This window comes from Triticum dicoccoides, chromosome 7B (assembly GCF_002162155.2).
Source record: "Triticum dicoccoides isolate Atlit2015 ecotype Zavitan chromosome 7B, WEW_v2.0, whole genome shotgun sequence".
Taxonomy (NCBI): Eukaryota; Viridiplantae; Streptophyta; class Magnoliopsida; order Poales; family Poaceae; genus Triticum; species Triticum dicoccoides.
Genome location: NC_041393.1, coordinates 194,323,072 through 194,336,133, shown reverse-complemented (window position 1 = coordinate 194,336,133; position 13,062 = coordinate 194,323,072).

Here is a 13,062-nt window from a genome sequence, read left to right as displayed (position 1 = left end):
GGTTTGGGGAATATTATTGGCTAGTTGGCCGAAGGGCGGTTGAATTTGGGATTTGGGGGGAATTTTTTTGGGGGGGGGGAGGATTTTCGCGCCGTGGGCGGGGGAAGTTTGGCCCATGGTCGGTTTCTCCAAGTGTAGTCCCACGTGTCAGTGAGAGGCAAGCCGAAGCGCGTTCCGTTTGCGTGAGCCGTGTGCAGGACCGAACGTGTGTGGGGTGCAATACGACCGAGACAGGGGTGTTGTGAGTGTACCACCTTTATTCCTTTTAAACTAGGTGCTTCGCCCCCTCAAAGAAAACTTCGTGCTTCGCGCGATCCATCGATACAACTACTAGTAATCCGGTAAACCCAACTAAAACGGCGTGGCCGGGTCTTTTCCCGTGCGATATGCTAGGAGGTTGACTTAGTTGGTTTTTTTAGGACGAGTAATGCTACACCTACGTAATCCCAGTTATGTAATTTACACAATGTGAAACGTGTGAGCTGTTGATTGTTGATTGGGGGGAGGGAGGGGCCCACCACCATGAAAATCGGGGAGGAGAGAGAGAGGCAATTTACGTTAACCCTTTCGTAGGTCCCGTAGATGTAGAAAGATGTGAAATGCATGAATGTGTAGTGGACGTACTATTGGAGTGCCTAATATAAATTGTGTATGTAGACCCTATGTGTTTATTTACTTCGGCTTTGTCTCGGTTCAATAAAAAGCAGAGTTTGTGATGATGGTGTGCCTGTCATCTTGTAATATAGGTTGTCTGATCTATATCTAATGGATAGGAAGGAAACTATGACAATTTACCCGCACTCCTCACCACATTTGAAGATAAGGCCTTCCCTCGTTCATACTTTTCTTCCACAAGATCTTGATGTTCCGTGCAACGCACGAGCGTCTTGCTAGTACTCCTACAATATACTATACTATTATGAAAGTTCATATACACCGGCCGAGATTAATGCAAACATGGCAGATTTTCATTACATTTCGAACTTCTATAGGACAGAAAAATAAAAGAAACCTGACCCTAAACCTATTCTACGGCGGCGACCGACGTCCTCCATCTATGATCTCTATGTATGGGGGCGGGGTTCAAGACCCGTGAAGTGAAGGTGCGGTCTCTGGCGAGGAAGAGTAGAAGATGGGATACGGCCAGTTGGCACACCATACCCTGCCGCCTCCCATGCCCTACTCATCCTCGGAGGAGTCCCCGACCTCGGCGGTGCTGGACATTGGACAGCGGCAAGTAGGACGCGTGGCCGATGGTGCTCCCGTTGTCGGTCGCATGCTTGGCCACCGCTTGTGCGGTCGCATACGCATCCGGCTACGCCGCTATTGTGTCGCGACTGGCGACTTGAGCGAGGGCGGCGACCTCAAGCTTCATCCCCGAAGACAAACTCTCCCACAGAGCGTTCGCGCTTGCGGTCATGGCGGATGTGGTGCCAGGTAGCAGGATGATGTGTTATGGTGTGGAGGTTAGCTGGGCGTTGCCGCTTTAAGTAGCGCATTCCGGTGAGGCCAAGCGTCCGGGTGCGTCATTAAGTCACCGGAGTTGGTTCCTCGGGCACCGAGCCTCTTAACGACGGCATACAGATGGACAGCATGAATGCGGGCAGCTGGCGCCGGCTGGGAACGCACCGTGCGATGAAGCGAGGGGCGAGGGTTTTTAATGTGCCAGGATAGTCAGTTGCGGTCGTGGCAACGTTGGAGATTTTTTTATTGAATAAAAGAAGGGCCCAAAGCCCCTCCGATTTTCATTACTGAAAATCATAGAGTTCGCGAACTACATTAGCGGCAACGTTGGAGATGCCCTTTTCTCACATGCGATCCCCACATGTCATTGAAAAACCAAGACGACCCGGCATGGTCTCAGGTCCTGGGGATGCAGTTGGTCGCGCTACACCACTCCGTGGACACGTCGCCGCGTGTGCGCACTTCGGCGCCCCATGCATCCTCGACGAGCCGGGTGTTGATCTGCTGGTCGTGCCACAGCGCTAATGCCATCCTCGTCACCCTGAAACCGACTGTGTCCAACGAAGATGAGCGCGTCGCTCACCGCGGTCGCCGTGTCCACAGGCGGTGCTGGAGCTGCGCCATGTTGCTGGCCCCCATGACCCACATGAACGGTTGCCAGTGGTGAGGAGGTCGTGGGCCAGCTCCTCCATCGGACTAGTCTGCGCTACATTGTCCTGACAGGTGTGCCCCATGTGTCAGTTTCCCTGTTTTCCCAGCCATATTCGAGCGCCCGTGCTCCATGTTGTGCATTAGGCCTTTCACTATGTAGGCCAAACATGACAACTTATTGTTTATTTGAGTTGTTCAAGTATAATCATGTGGCGTTTGCTTATTTCTCATTCCTCTTCAACCCTCTTCTCCATCGATCATGCCGCCCTCCGGTCGAGTCCATCCTCCTACATGCCTCATTTGAACATTCTGTGGAGTATCATTCGCATGTGGGCCTAGACCATGCTTGTATTTCCAACGTTGTAATTTGTCCGACATGCATACAAACAAACGGTTCGTTTAAAGTTTCACTTTGCCTCCACTATGTATCGCTTCCCGTCTTAGTTTTCACATCCCATTTGGTTCATGCCCCAACACATGTTGATGAGATCGATTGATATTAAGAGATCAAATGTGTGTCATGCAAGGAGATAAAGGTTTGGTCTGTTTCTATGATAGAAATGACCTGCGGGGGGGCTGTGGGGATCGGAGGGAGTATATTGTACGTTCATAAGCGAAACGAGCGTATTGTACCCACCCTAGTCCTCTTTCAATCTATCTCCGGACCCCGAGATGAAATCGAGAGAGAACAAGTGGGGGAATGTGTGATACCTAAGGCGCATTCAAAATTTTGAACCGGTGATCATAGCATCTGCAAATCATATATAAAGGATATTCAATGTTCATTTCGCTTTTGAATGTACAATATACTCCCTCCGATTCTTTCTAGTTTACATATAAGTTTTATGTGTAGTCAAAGTATCTCTACTTTGATCAAACGTACAGAAAAAGTATCAACATTCAACAATGCCCAATCAATATTGTTAGATTCGTATGTACTCCTAGATTTGTATTCACACAGAGATGGTTTCCGATTTGTTTTCAACCATGTGAATGTGCTTGTTCTCGTGCATGCTCTTCCTCCTAGGATTTTGCAACGTATAGCCGGTCCATGTAACCTTTTTTTAGCTCCTTGTCCAATAGTACTAGTGGAGTACTAACAACATTTGTAGTAGAGTATGCAGTGCTCATAGTACTCCCTCCTTCCATTTATATAGGGCCTATGTGGAGAAGAGAGATGTGAAAAACTAAGGGGAGTGAGCTCTCATGCAAGAGCCTAGCTATATACGCATTCCTAGTTAAATACAACAAATATGAAGAAAGAGATAGAGATGAGATGGAAAAAGTACTAATACAATAGCCAACCTTATTTTTTTGCGGGAAATAGCCAACCTTATAGCCCACACTACTGCATGAGTGCATATAGATGATGGCTATAGATGACATGGCAGTTCCTTGTAGCCATCGACTCGCTATATTATTAACCATGCTCTAATGCGTTTTTCAAAAGCGCCTTTGACTATTGACAAGATTAATAGTACATGAGATGTATAATGTGAAAAATATATCATTAGAAGCTCCTTTCACATACTAATTTGACAGTATGCTTTGTGTAACTTGCATGTCATATATTACTACTCTAACATTTGGTCAAAGTTAGCCTCGAAAAACGCATTAGGCCCTGTATAGTAAATGGAAGGAGGGAGTAGTAGTGGAAGTGGATCCTCTGACATAGGTATCCCTGCCTTACCCTCCCTTTCGGTCACTTACTAGCGGACCCCATGCTTGCTAGGCCCCTCATGTCAGTTACTCAATGGGTTCGGCCACGTCAGGGGATCCTCATCCGTAGTGTTGGGGATATAACTATTATTATGACCCGCCCAGGAGGGGCCGGGTTATACTTGCAAGTATTCTTGAAGCCCAAGACCCAGGATGGAGATGGCGGTTCAAGAAAGGGCCCAAAGCCCAGAGGCGACTTAAGGCCCGTAGTGATAAACCGCAATATGTATGTGACTTGTATTGTAAGGCAAGAATAGTTAAGAGACCGAGCCGGACATTGTTTATGAGCCGGCTTGGACTCTGTGAGCCGCTGGGCGTCGACCTCTGTATATAAAGGGACGACCCGGCGGCGGTTCAGGGCAAGTAACATCAGATCGAGAACTAGTTAAAGCGGATTCGCTCCCTAGTTATCGATTCATAAGCAATCCCACCCAAAACTGGATCGTAGGCTTTTACCTTCACGGCAAGGGGCCAAACCAGTATAAACCTCATGTCCTTTGTCCCATTTAACCCCTTTAATCTTCCTAGTTGCGATGGCTCCATGACTAAGTCCTTACGCTAGGACATCTGACGTGACAATTCCACGACAGTTGGTGCCCACCGTCGGGCCAGCGCATGGTGGATTTGAGTTCTTAAAGGGCAGCTTCGAAGGGCTCAAGGGATATGCTGTGGGCCGGATGACCAAGAGTCGTCGCGGCAAACTCTACATCGACGACGCGGGCTGGGGCCCCGATGCCGGCTCAATTGAGTACGGGTACCGGGTCCCCTTCGGCGGAATTCACGTCTTCATCGGCAAGATCGGAGAGCCGGGCCCTAAGCCGGACATCTACACCGACATCATCGAGACGGCTTAGCGTGCGAGACCCGCCCGGGCTCAACCCTCCATCAGGCGTGCCTTCGTGGGATGCATCCATGGAGGAGAATTTTCTAAAGGATCTGTCTCCCGTGGTGAGACAAATCTACTCCGATGGTGAGTCGTCCACGGGTGAGACGGATTCGTTGTATCAACTGCAAGACGGCGGGCTTGGGGGCTGTTCCGATGGCGGTAGTATTCCGGACCCCTTTGAGCCGCCAAGCAGAGTTGAAATCTTCATGGCAGGTACTCAACCTGCGCTAACTTCATCAACTGCGGCGGCCATGACCTCCGGGACAGCAGCAGCCGGGGCAGGAGGCCCTATGCGCTCGCCCGCTCAGGTGTTGATGGATCTCACTAATAAGTTGATGACCCTATTAACCGCTGATACATCTCCAAGGTATCTACAATTTATGAAGCATTCATGCTATTTTATTATCTGTTTTGAATGATTATGGGCTTTATTATACACTTTTATATTACTTTTGGGACTAATGTATTAACCGGAGGCCCAACCCATATTGCTGTTTTATTGCCTGTTTCAGTATTTCAAAGAAAAGGAATATCAAACGGAGTCCAAACGGAATGAAACCTTTGGAAAAGTTATTTTTGGAACAAAACCAATCCCAGGAACTTGGAGTGCAAGCCATGGGATCATCAAGGAGGCCACGAGATAGGGGGGCGCCCACCCCCCTGGGAGCGCCCTACCCTCTCGTGGGCCCCTCGAGTCTCCTCGACTTCTATCGCCTATATAAGCCTACGTACCCTAAAAACATCGAATATCAAGATAGATCAGGAGTTCCGCCGCCGCAAGCCTCTGTAGCCACCAGAAACCTCTCGGGAGCCCTTCCCGGCACCCTGCCGGAGGGGGGATCCTTCACCGGTGGTCATCTTCATCATCCCGGCGCTATCCATGACGAGGAGGGAGTAGTTCACCCTCGAGGCTGAGGGTATGTACCAGTAGCTATGTGTTTGATCTCTCTCTCTCGTGTTCTCTCTCGTGTTCCCTCTATGGCACGATCTTGATGTATCCCGAGCTTTGCTATTATAGTTGGATCTTATGATGTTTCTCCCCCTCTACTCTCTTGTGATGAATTGAGTTTTCCTCTTGAAGTTATCTTATCGGATTGAGTCTTTTATGAGAACACTTGTTGTATGTCTTGTCGTGCTTGTCTGTGGTGATAATGGGATATCATGTGCCACTTGATGTATGTTTTGGTGACCAACTTGCGGGTTCTGCCCATGAACCTATGCATAGGGGTTGGCACACGTTCTTGACTCTCCGGTAGAAACTTTGGGACACTCTTTGAAGTACTTTGTGTTTGTTGAATAGATGAATCTGATATTGTGTGATGCATATCGTATAATCATGCCCATGGATACTTGAGGTGACAATGGAGTATCTAGGTGACATTAGGGTTTTGGTTGATATGTCTCTTAAGGTGTTATTCTAGTATGAACTCTATGATAGATTGAGCGGAAAGAATAGCTTCATGTTATTTTACTACAAACTCTTGAATAGATAGAACAGAAAGGATAACTTTGAGGTGGTTTCGTACCCTACCATAATCTCTTCGTTTGTTCTCCGCTATTAGTGGCTTTGGAGTGACTCTTTGTTGCATGTTGAGGGATTGTTATATGATCTATCTATGTTATTATTGTTGAGAGAACTTGCACTAGTGAAAGTATGAACCCTATGCCTTGTTTCCTACCATTGCAATACCGTTTACGCTCACTTTTATCATTAGTTACCTTGCTGTTTTTATAATTTCAGATTACAAATACCTTTATCTACCATCCATATTGCACTTGTATCACTATCTCTTCGCCGAACTAGTGCACCTATACAATTTACCGTTGTATTGGGTGTGTTGGGGACACAAGAGACTCTTTGTTATTTGGTTGCAAGGTTGTTTGAGAGAGACCATCTTCATCCTACGCCTCCCACGGATTGATAAACCTTAGGTCATCCACTTGAGGGAAATTTGCTATTATCCTACAAACCTGTGCACTTGCAGGCCCAACAACGTCTACAAGAAGAAGGTTGTGTAGTAGACATCCAGCTTTTTTTTGGCGCCGTTGCCGGGGAGGCTAGGTAAACGGCACTCACACCCCGTCAACTAAGCTCTTTTCCGGCTCCGTTGCCGGGGAGGTGAGTGCTTGAAGGTATATCTTTACATCTTGCAATCGAATCTTTTTGTTTCTTGTTTTATCACTAGTTTAGTCTATAAATGAAAACTACAAAAAAATGGAATTGAGTTTGTCTCATGAGCTTCATCTTTTTAATATCTTTCGTGAGAATGATGGTAAGGAAAATTGTGCTCAAGTGCTAGAAGAAGAAATCTATAAAATGTTTTGCACTAAATCTTTGAATGATGAGCATGAATGCAATGTTGTTAGTATAAATTCCTTGAATATCCATGATGCTAATGATATGCAAAGCCACAAGCTTGGGGATGCTATGTTTGATGAATATGCTATTTTTTGTCCCCCAAGTTTTGATGAGAATATTTATTATGATGAAAGCATGCCTCCTATTTATGATGATTATATCAATGAAAGTGGGTTTGGAAGAGTGTCAACTTTAGGTAGTATTGATCCCACTATTTTGGAGGATGTTGAATCTTATTGTGATGAATATGAAAGTGGATTTGGAAGAGTGTCAACTTTATTTAGTGATGATTCCACTATCTTGGAAGAGGTTTCAATCGATTATGATGAGAACGAAGTTGCTACTTATGATGATTATTGTGATGAAACTTATGCTATACAAAGTAGTGATGGTTATATTTATAAAACTTGTCATGATTTTGATTACCCTTTTTCTGAACATTACTCTTTTAATGTGGAAACATTTTTTAGCATTCAAGTCTCTTATCATACTCCCACCATTCCGAATGAGAAGAATTTTGCTTATGTGGAGAGTAGTAAAATTTCTATGCTTGCAGATCATGAAAAGAATGCTTTAGGCGCTGGTTATATTGTTGAATTCATTCATGATGCTACTGAAAATTATTATGAGAGAGGAACATATGCTTGTAGGAGTTGCAATAGTATCAAGTTTCCTCTCTATGTGTTGAAAATTTTGAAGCTATGCTTGTTGTACCTTCCTATGCTAGTTGATTATTGTTCCCATAAGTTGTTTGCTCACAAAATCCCTATGTATAGGAAGTGGGTTAGACTTAAATATGCTAGTCATATTCTTCATGATGCTCTATGTACGTTCTAATTCTTATCCTTTATGTGAGCATCATTGCCATCATCATGCCTAGCTAGAAAGGCATTAAAGAAAAGCGCTTGTTGGGAGACAACCCAATATTTACCCTTACTGTTTTTGTGTGTCCACATGATTATGCTACTGTAGTAATCATGTATTATAGCTTTTGTTTCAATAAAGTGCCAAGTAGGTGTTGGGGAACGTAGTAATTTCAAAAAAATTCCTACGCACACGCAAGATCATGGTGATGCATAGCAACGAGAGGGGAGAGTGTTGTCCACGTACCCTCGTAGACCGAAAGCGGAAGCGTAATAACAACGCGGTTGATGTAGTCGTACGTCTTCACGATCCGACCGATCCAAGTACCGAACGTACGGCACCTCCGAGTTCAGCACACGTTCAGCTCGATGACGATCCCCGGACTCCAATCCAGCAGGGTGTCGGGGAATAGTTCCGTCAGCACGACGGCGTGGTGACGATAATGATGTTCTACCGACGTAGAGCTTCGCCTAAGCACTACAACGATATGACCGAGGTGGAATATGGTGGAGGGGGGCACCGCACACGGCTAAGGAACGATCATGAAGATCAACTTGTGTGTCATGAGGTGCCCCCTGCACCCGTATATAAAGGAGGGAGGGGGAGGTGCGGCCGGCCCCCTAGGGGTGCGCCTGGAGGAGTCCTACTCCCACTGGGAGTAGGACTCCCCCCTCTTGCCTTGTTGGAGGAGGAAGGGGGAAGGGGGGAAGAGGAAAGGGGGGCGCCCCCCCCCCCCTTCCTTGTCCTATTTGGACTGTGGGGAGGGGGCGCGCGGCCTGCCCTGGCCGGCCCTCCTCTTCTCCCTTAGGGCCCATGTAGGCCCATTAACCCCCGGGGGGGTTCCGGTAACCCCCCGGTACTCCAGTAAAATCCCGATTTCACCTAGAATGATTCCGATATCCAAATATAGGCTTCCAATATATCAATCTTTATGTCTCGACCATTTCGAGACTCCTCGTCATGTCCGTGATCACATTCGGGACTCCGAACAACCTTCTGTACATTAATACTATAAACTCATAATATAACTGTCAACGTAACGTTAAGCGTGCGGACCCTACGGGTTCGAGAACTATTTAGACATGACCTACAACAGTTTCCGGTCAATAACCAATAGCGGAACCTGGATGCTCATATTGGCTCCTACATATTCTACGAAGATCTTTATCGGTCAAACCGCATAACAACATACGTTGTTCCCTTTGTCATCGGTATGTTACTTGCTCGAGATTCAATCGTCGGTATCCAATACCTAGTTCAATCTCGTTACCGGCAAGTCTCTTTACTCGTTACGTAATGCATCATTCCATAGCTAACTCGTTAGCTACATTGCTTGCAAGGCTTATAGTGATGTGCATTACCGATAGGGCCCAGAGATACCTCTCCGACAATCGGAGTGACAAAACCTAATCTCAAAATATGCCAAGTCAACATGTACCTTTGGAGACACCTGTAGAGCTCCTTTATAATCACCCAGTTACGTTGTGACGTTTGGTAGCACACAAAGTGTTCCTCCGGTAAACGGGAGTTGCATAATCTCATAGTTATAGGAACTTTGTATAAGTCATGAAGAAAGCAATAGCAACATACTAAACTTTCAAGTGCTAAGCTAACGGAATGGGTCAAGTCAATCACATCATTCTCCTAATGATGTGATCCCATTAATCAAATGACAACACATGTCTATGGTTAGGAAACATAACCATCTTCGACTAATGAGCTAGTCATGTAGAGGCATACTAGTGACATTAAGTTTGTTTATGTATTCACACATGTATCATGTTTCCGGTTAATACAATTATAGCATGAATAATAAACATTTATCATGGTATGAGGAAATAAATAATAACTTTATTATTGCCTCTAGGGCATATTTCCTTCAGTCTCCCACTTGCACTAGAGTCAATAATCTAGATTACATAGTAATGATTCTAACACCCATGGAGTCTTGGTGCTTATCATGTTTTGCTCGTGGAATAGGCTTAGTCAATGGGTCTGCAACATTCAGATCCGTATGTATCTTGCAAATCTCTATGTCTCCCACTTGGACTTGGTCCCGGATGGAATTGAAGCGTCTTTTGATATGCTTGGTCCTCTTGTGAAATCTGGATTCCTTTGCCAAGGCAATTGCACTAGTATTGTCATAGAAGATCTTCATTGGTCCCGATGCACTAGGTATGACACCTAGATCGGAAATGAACTCCTTCATCCAGACTCCTTCATTTGCTGCTTCCGAAGCAGCTATGTACTCCGCTTTGCATGTAGATCCTGCCACGACGCTTTGTTTAGACTGCACCGTGTGACAGCTCCACCATTCAATATAAACACTTATCCGGTTTGCGATTTAGAATCGTCCGGATCAGTGTCAAAGCTTGCATCGACGTAACCATTTATGACTAGCTCTTTGTCACCTCCATAAACGAGAAACATATCCTTAGTCCTTTTCAGGTATTTCAGGATATTCTTGACCGCTGTCCAGTGATCCACTCCTGGATTACTTTGGTACCTCCCTGCTAAACTTATTACTAAGCATACATCAGGTCTGGTACACAACATTGCATACATGATAGAGCCTATGGCTGAAGCATAGGGAACATCTTTCATTTTCTCTCTATCTTCTGCTATGGTCGGGCATTGAGTCTGACTCAACTTCACACCTTGTAATACAAGCAAGAACCCTTTCTTTGCCTGATCCATTTTGAACTTTTTCAAAACTTTATCAAGGTATGTGCTTCGTGAAAGTCCAATTAAGCGTCTTGATCTATCTCTATAGATCTTGATGCCCAATATGTAAGCAGCTTCACCTAGGTCTTTCATTGAAAAACTTTTATTCAAGTATCCCTTTATGCTATCCAGAAATTCTATATCATTTCCAATTAACAATATGTCATCGACATATAATATCAGAAATGCTACAGAGCTCCCACTCACTTTTTTGTAAATACAGGCTTCTCCAAAAGTCTGTATAAAACCATATGCTTTGATCACACCATCAAAGCGTTTATTCCAACTCCGAGATGCTTGCACCAGTCCATAAATGGATCGCTGGAGCTTGCACACTTTGTTAGCACCTTTTGGATCGACAAAACCTTCTGGTTGCATCATATACAACTCTTCTTCCAGAAATCCATTCAGGAATGCAGTTTTGACATCCATTTGCCAAATTTAATAATCATAAAATGCGGCAATTGTTAACATGATTCGGACAGACTTAAGCATCGCTACGAGTGATAAAGTCTCATTGTAGTCAACTCCTTGAACTTGTCGAAAACCTTTCGCAACAAGTTGATCTTTGTAGATAGTTACATTACCATCAGCGTCAGTCTTCTTCTTGAAGATCCATTTATTTTCGATGGCTTACCGATCATCGGGCAAGTCAACCAAAGTCCATTCTTTGTTTTCATACATGGATCCTATCTCAGATTTCATGGCCTCAAGCCATTTTGTGGACTCTGGGCTCATCATCGCTTCCTCATAGTTCGTAGGTTCGCCATGGTCAAGTAACATGACTTCCAGAATAGGATTGCCGTACCACTCTGGTGCGGATCCTATTCTGGTAGACCTACGAGGTTCAGTAGTAACTTGATCTGAAGTTTCATGATCAATATCATTAGCTTCCTCACTGATTGGTGTAGTTGTCACACGAACCGGTTCTTGTGAAGAACTACTTTCCAATAAGGGAGCAGGTACAGTTACCTCATCAAGTTCTACTTTCCTCCCACTCACTTCTTTCGCGAGAAACTCTTTCTCTAGAAAGGATCCGAATTTAGCAACGAAAATCTTGCCCTTAGATCTATTATAGAAGGTGTACCCAATAGTCTCTTTTGGGTATTCTATGAAGACAAATTTCTTCGATTTGGGTTCGAGCTTATCTGGTTGAAGTTTCTTCACATAAGCATCGCAGCCCCAAACTTTAAGAAATGCCAACTTTGGTTTCTTGCCAAACCACAGTTCATAAGGCGTTGTCTCAACGGATTTTGATGGTGCCCTATTTAATGTGAATGCGGCCGTCTCTAAAGCATAACCCCAAAACGATAGCAGTAAATCAGTAAGAGACATCATAGATTGCACCATATTGAGTAAAGTACGATTACGACGTTCAGACACACCATTTCGTTGTGGTGTTCCGGCTGGCGTGAGTTGCGAAACTATTCCGCATTGTTTCAAATGTAAACCAAACTCGTAACTCAAATATTCTCCTCCACGATCAGATCGTAGAAATTTTATTTTCTTGTTACGATGATTTTCCACTTCACTTTGAAATTCTTTGAACTTTTCAAATGTTTCAAACTTGTATTTCATCAAGTAGATATACCCATATCTGCTCAAATCATCTGTGAAGGTGAGAAAATAACGATACCCGCCGCGAGCTTCAATATTCATTGGACCACATACATCAGTATGTATGATTTCCAATAAATCAGTTGCTCGCTCCATAGTTCCGGAGAACGGCATTTTAGTCATCTTGCCCATGAGGCACGGTTCGCAAGTACCAAGTGATTCATAATCAAGTGATTCCAGAAGTCCATCAGTATGGAGTTTCTTCATGCGCTTTACACCGATATGACCTAAACGGCAGTGCCACAAATAAGTTGCACTATCATTATCAACTCTGCATCTTTTGGCTTCAACATTATGAATATGTGTATCACTACTATCGAGATTCAATAAAAATAGACCACTCTTCAAGGGTGCATGACCATAAAAGATATTACTCATATAAATAGAACAACCATTATTCTCTGATTTAAATGAATAACCATCTCACATCAAACAAGATCCAGATATAATGTTCATGCTTAACGCTGGCACCAAATAACAATTATTTAGGTCTAAAACTAATCCTGATGGTAGATGTAGAGGTAGCGTGCCGACCGCGATCACATCGAATTTGGAACCATTTCCCACGCGCATCGTCACCTCGTCCTTAGCCAATCTTCGCTTAATCCGTAGTCCCTGTTTAGAGTTGCAAATATTAGCAACAGAACTAGTATCAAATACCCAGGTGCTACTGTGAGCATTAGTAAGGTACACATCAATAACATGTATATCACATATACCTTTGTTCACTTTGCCATCCTTCTTATCCGCCAAATACTTGGGGCAGTTCCGCTTCCAG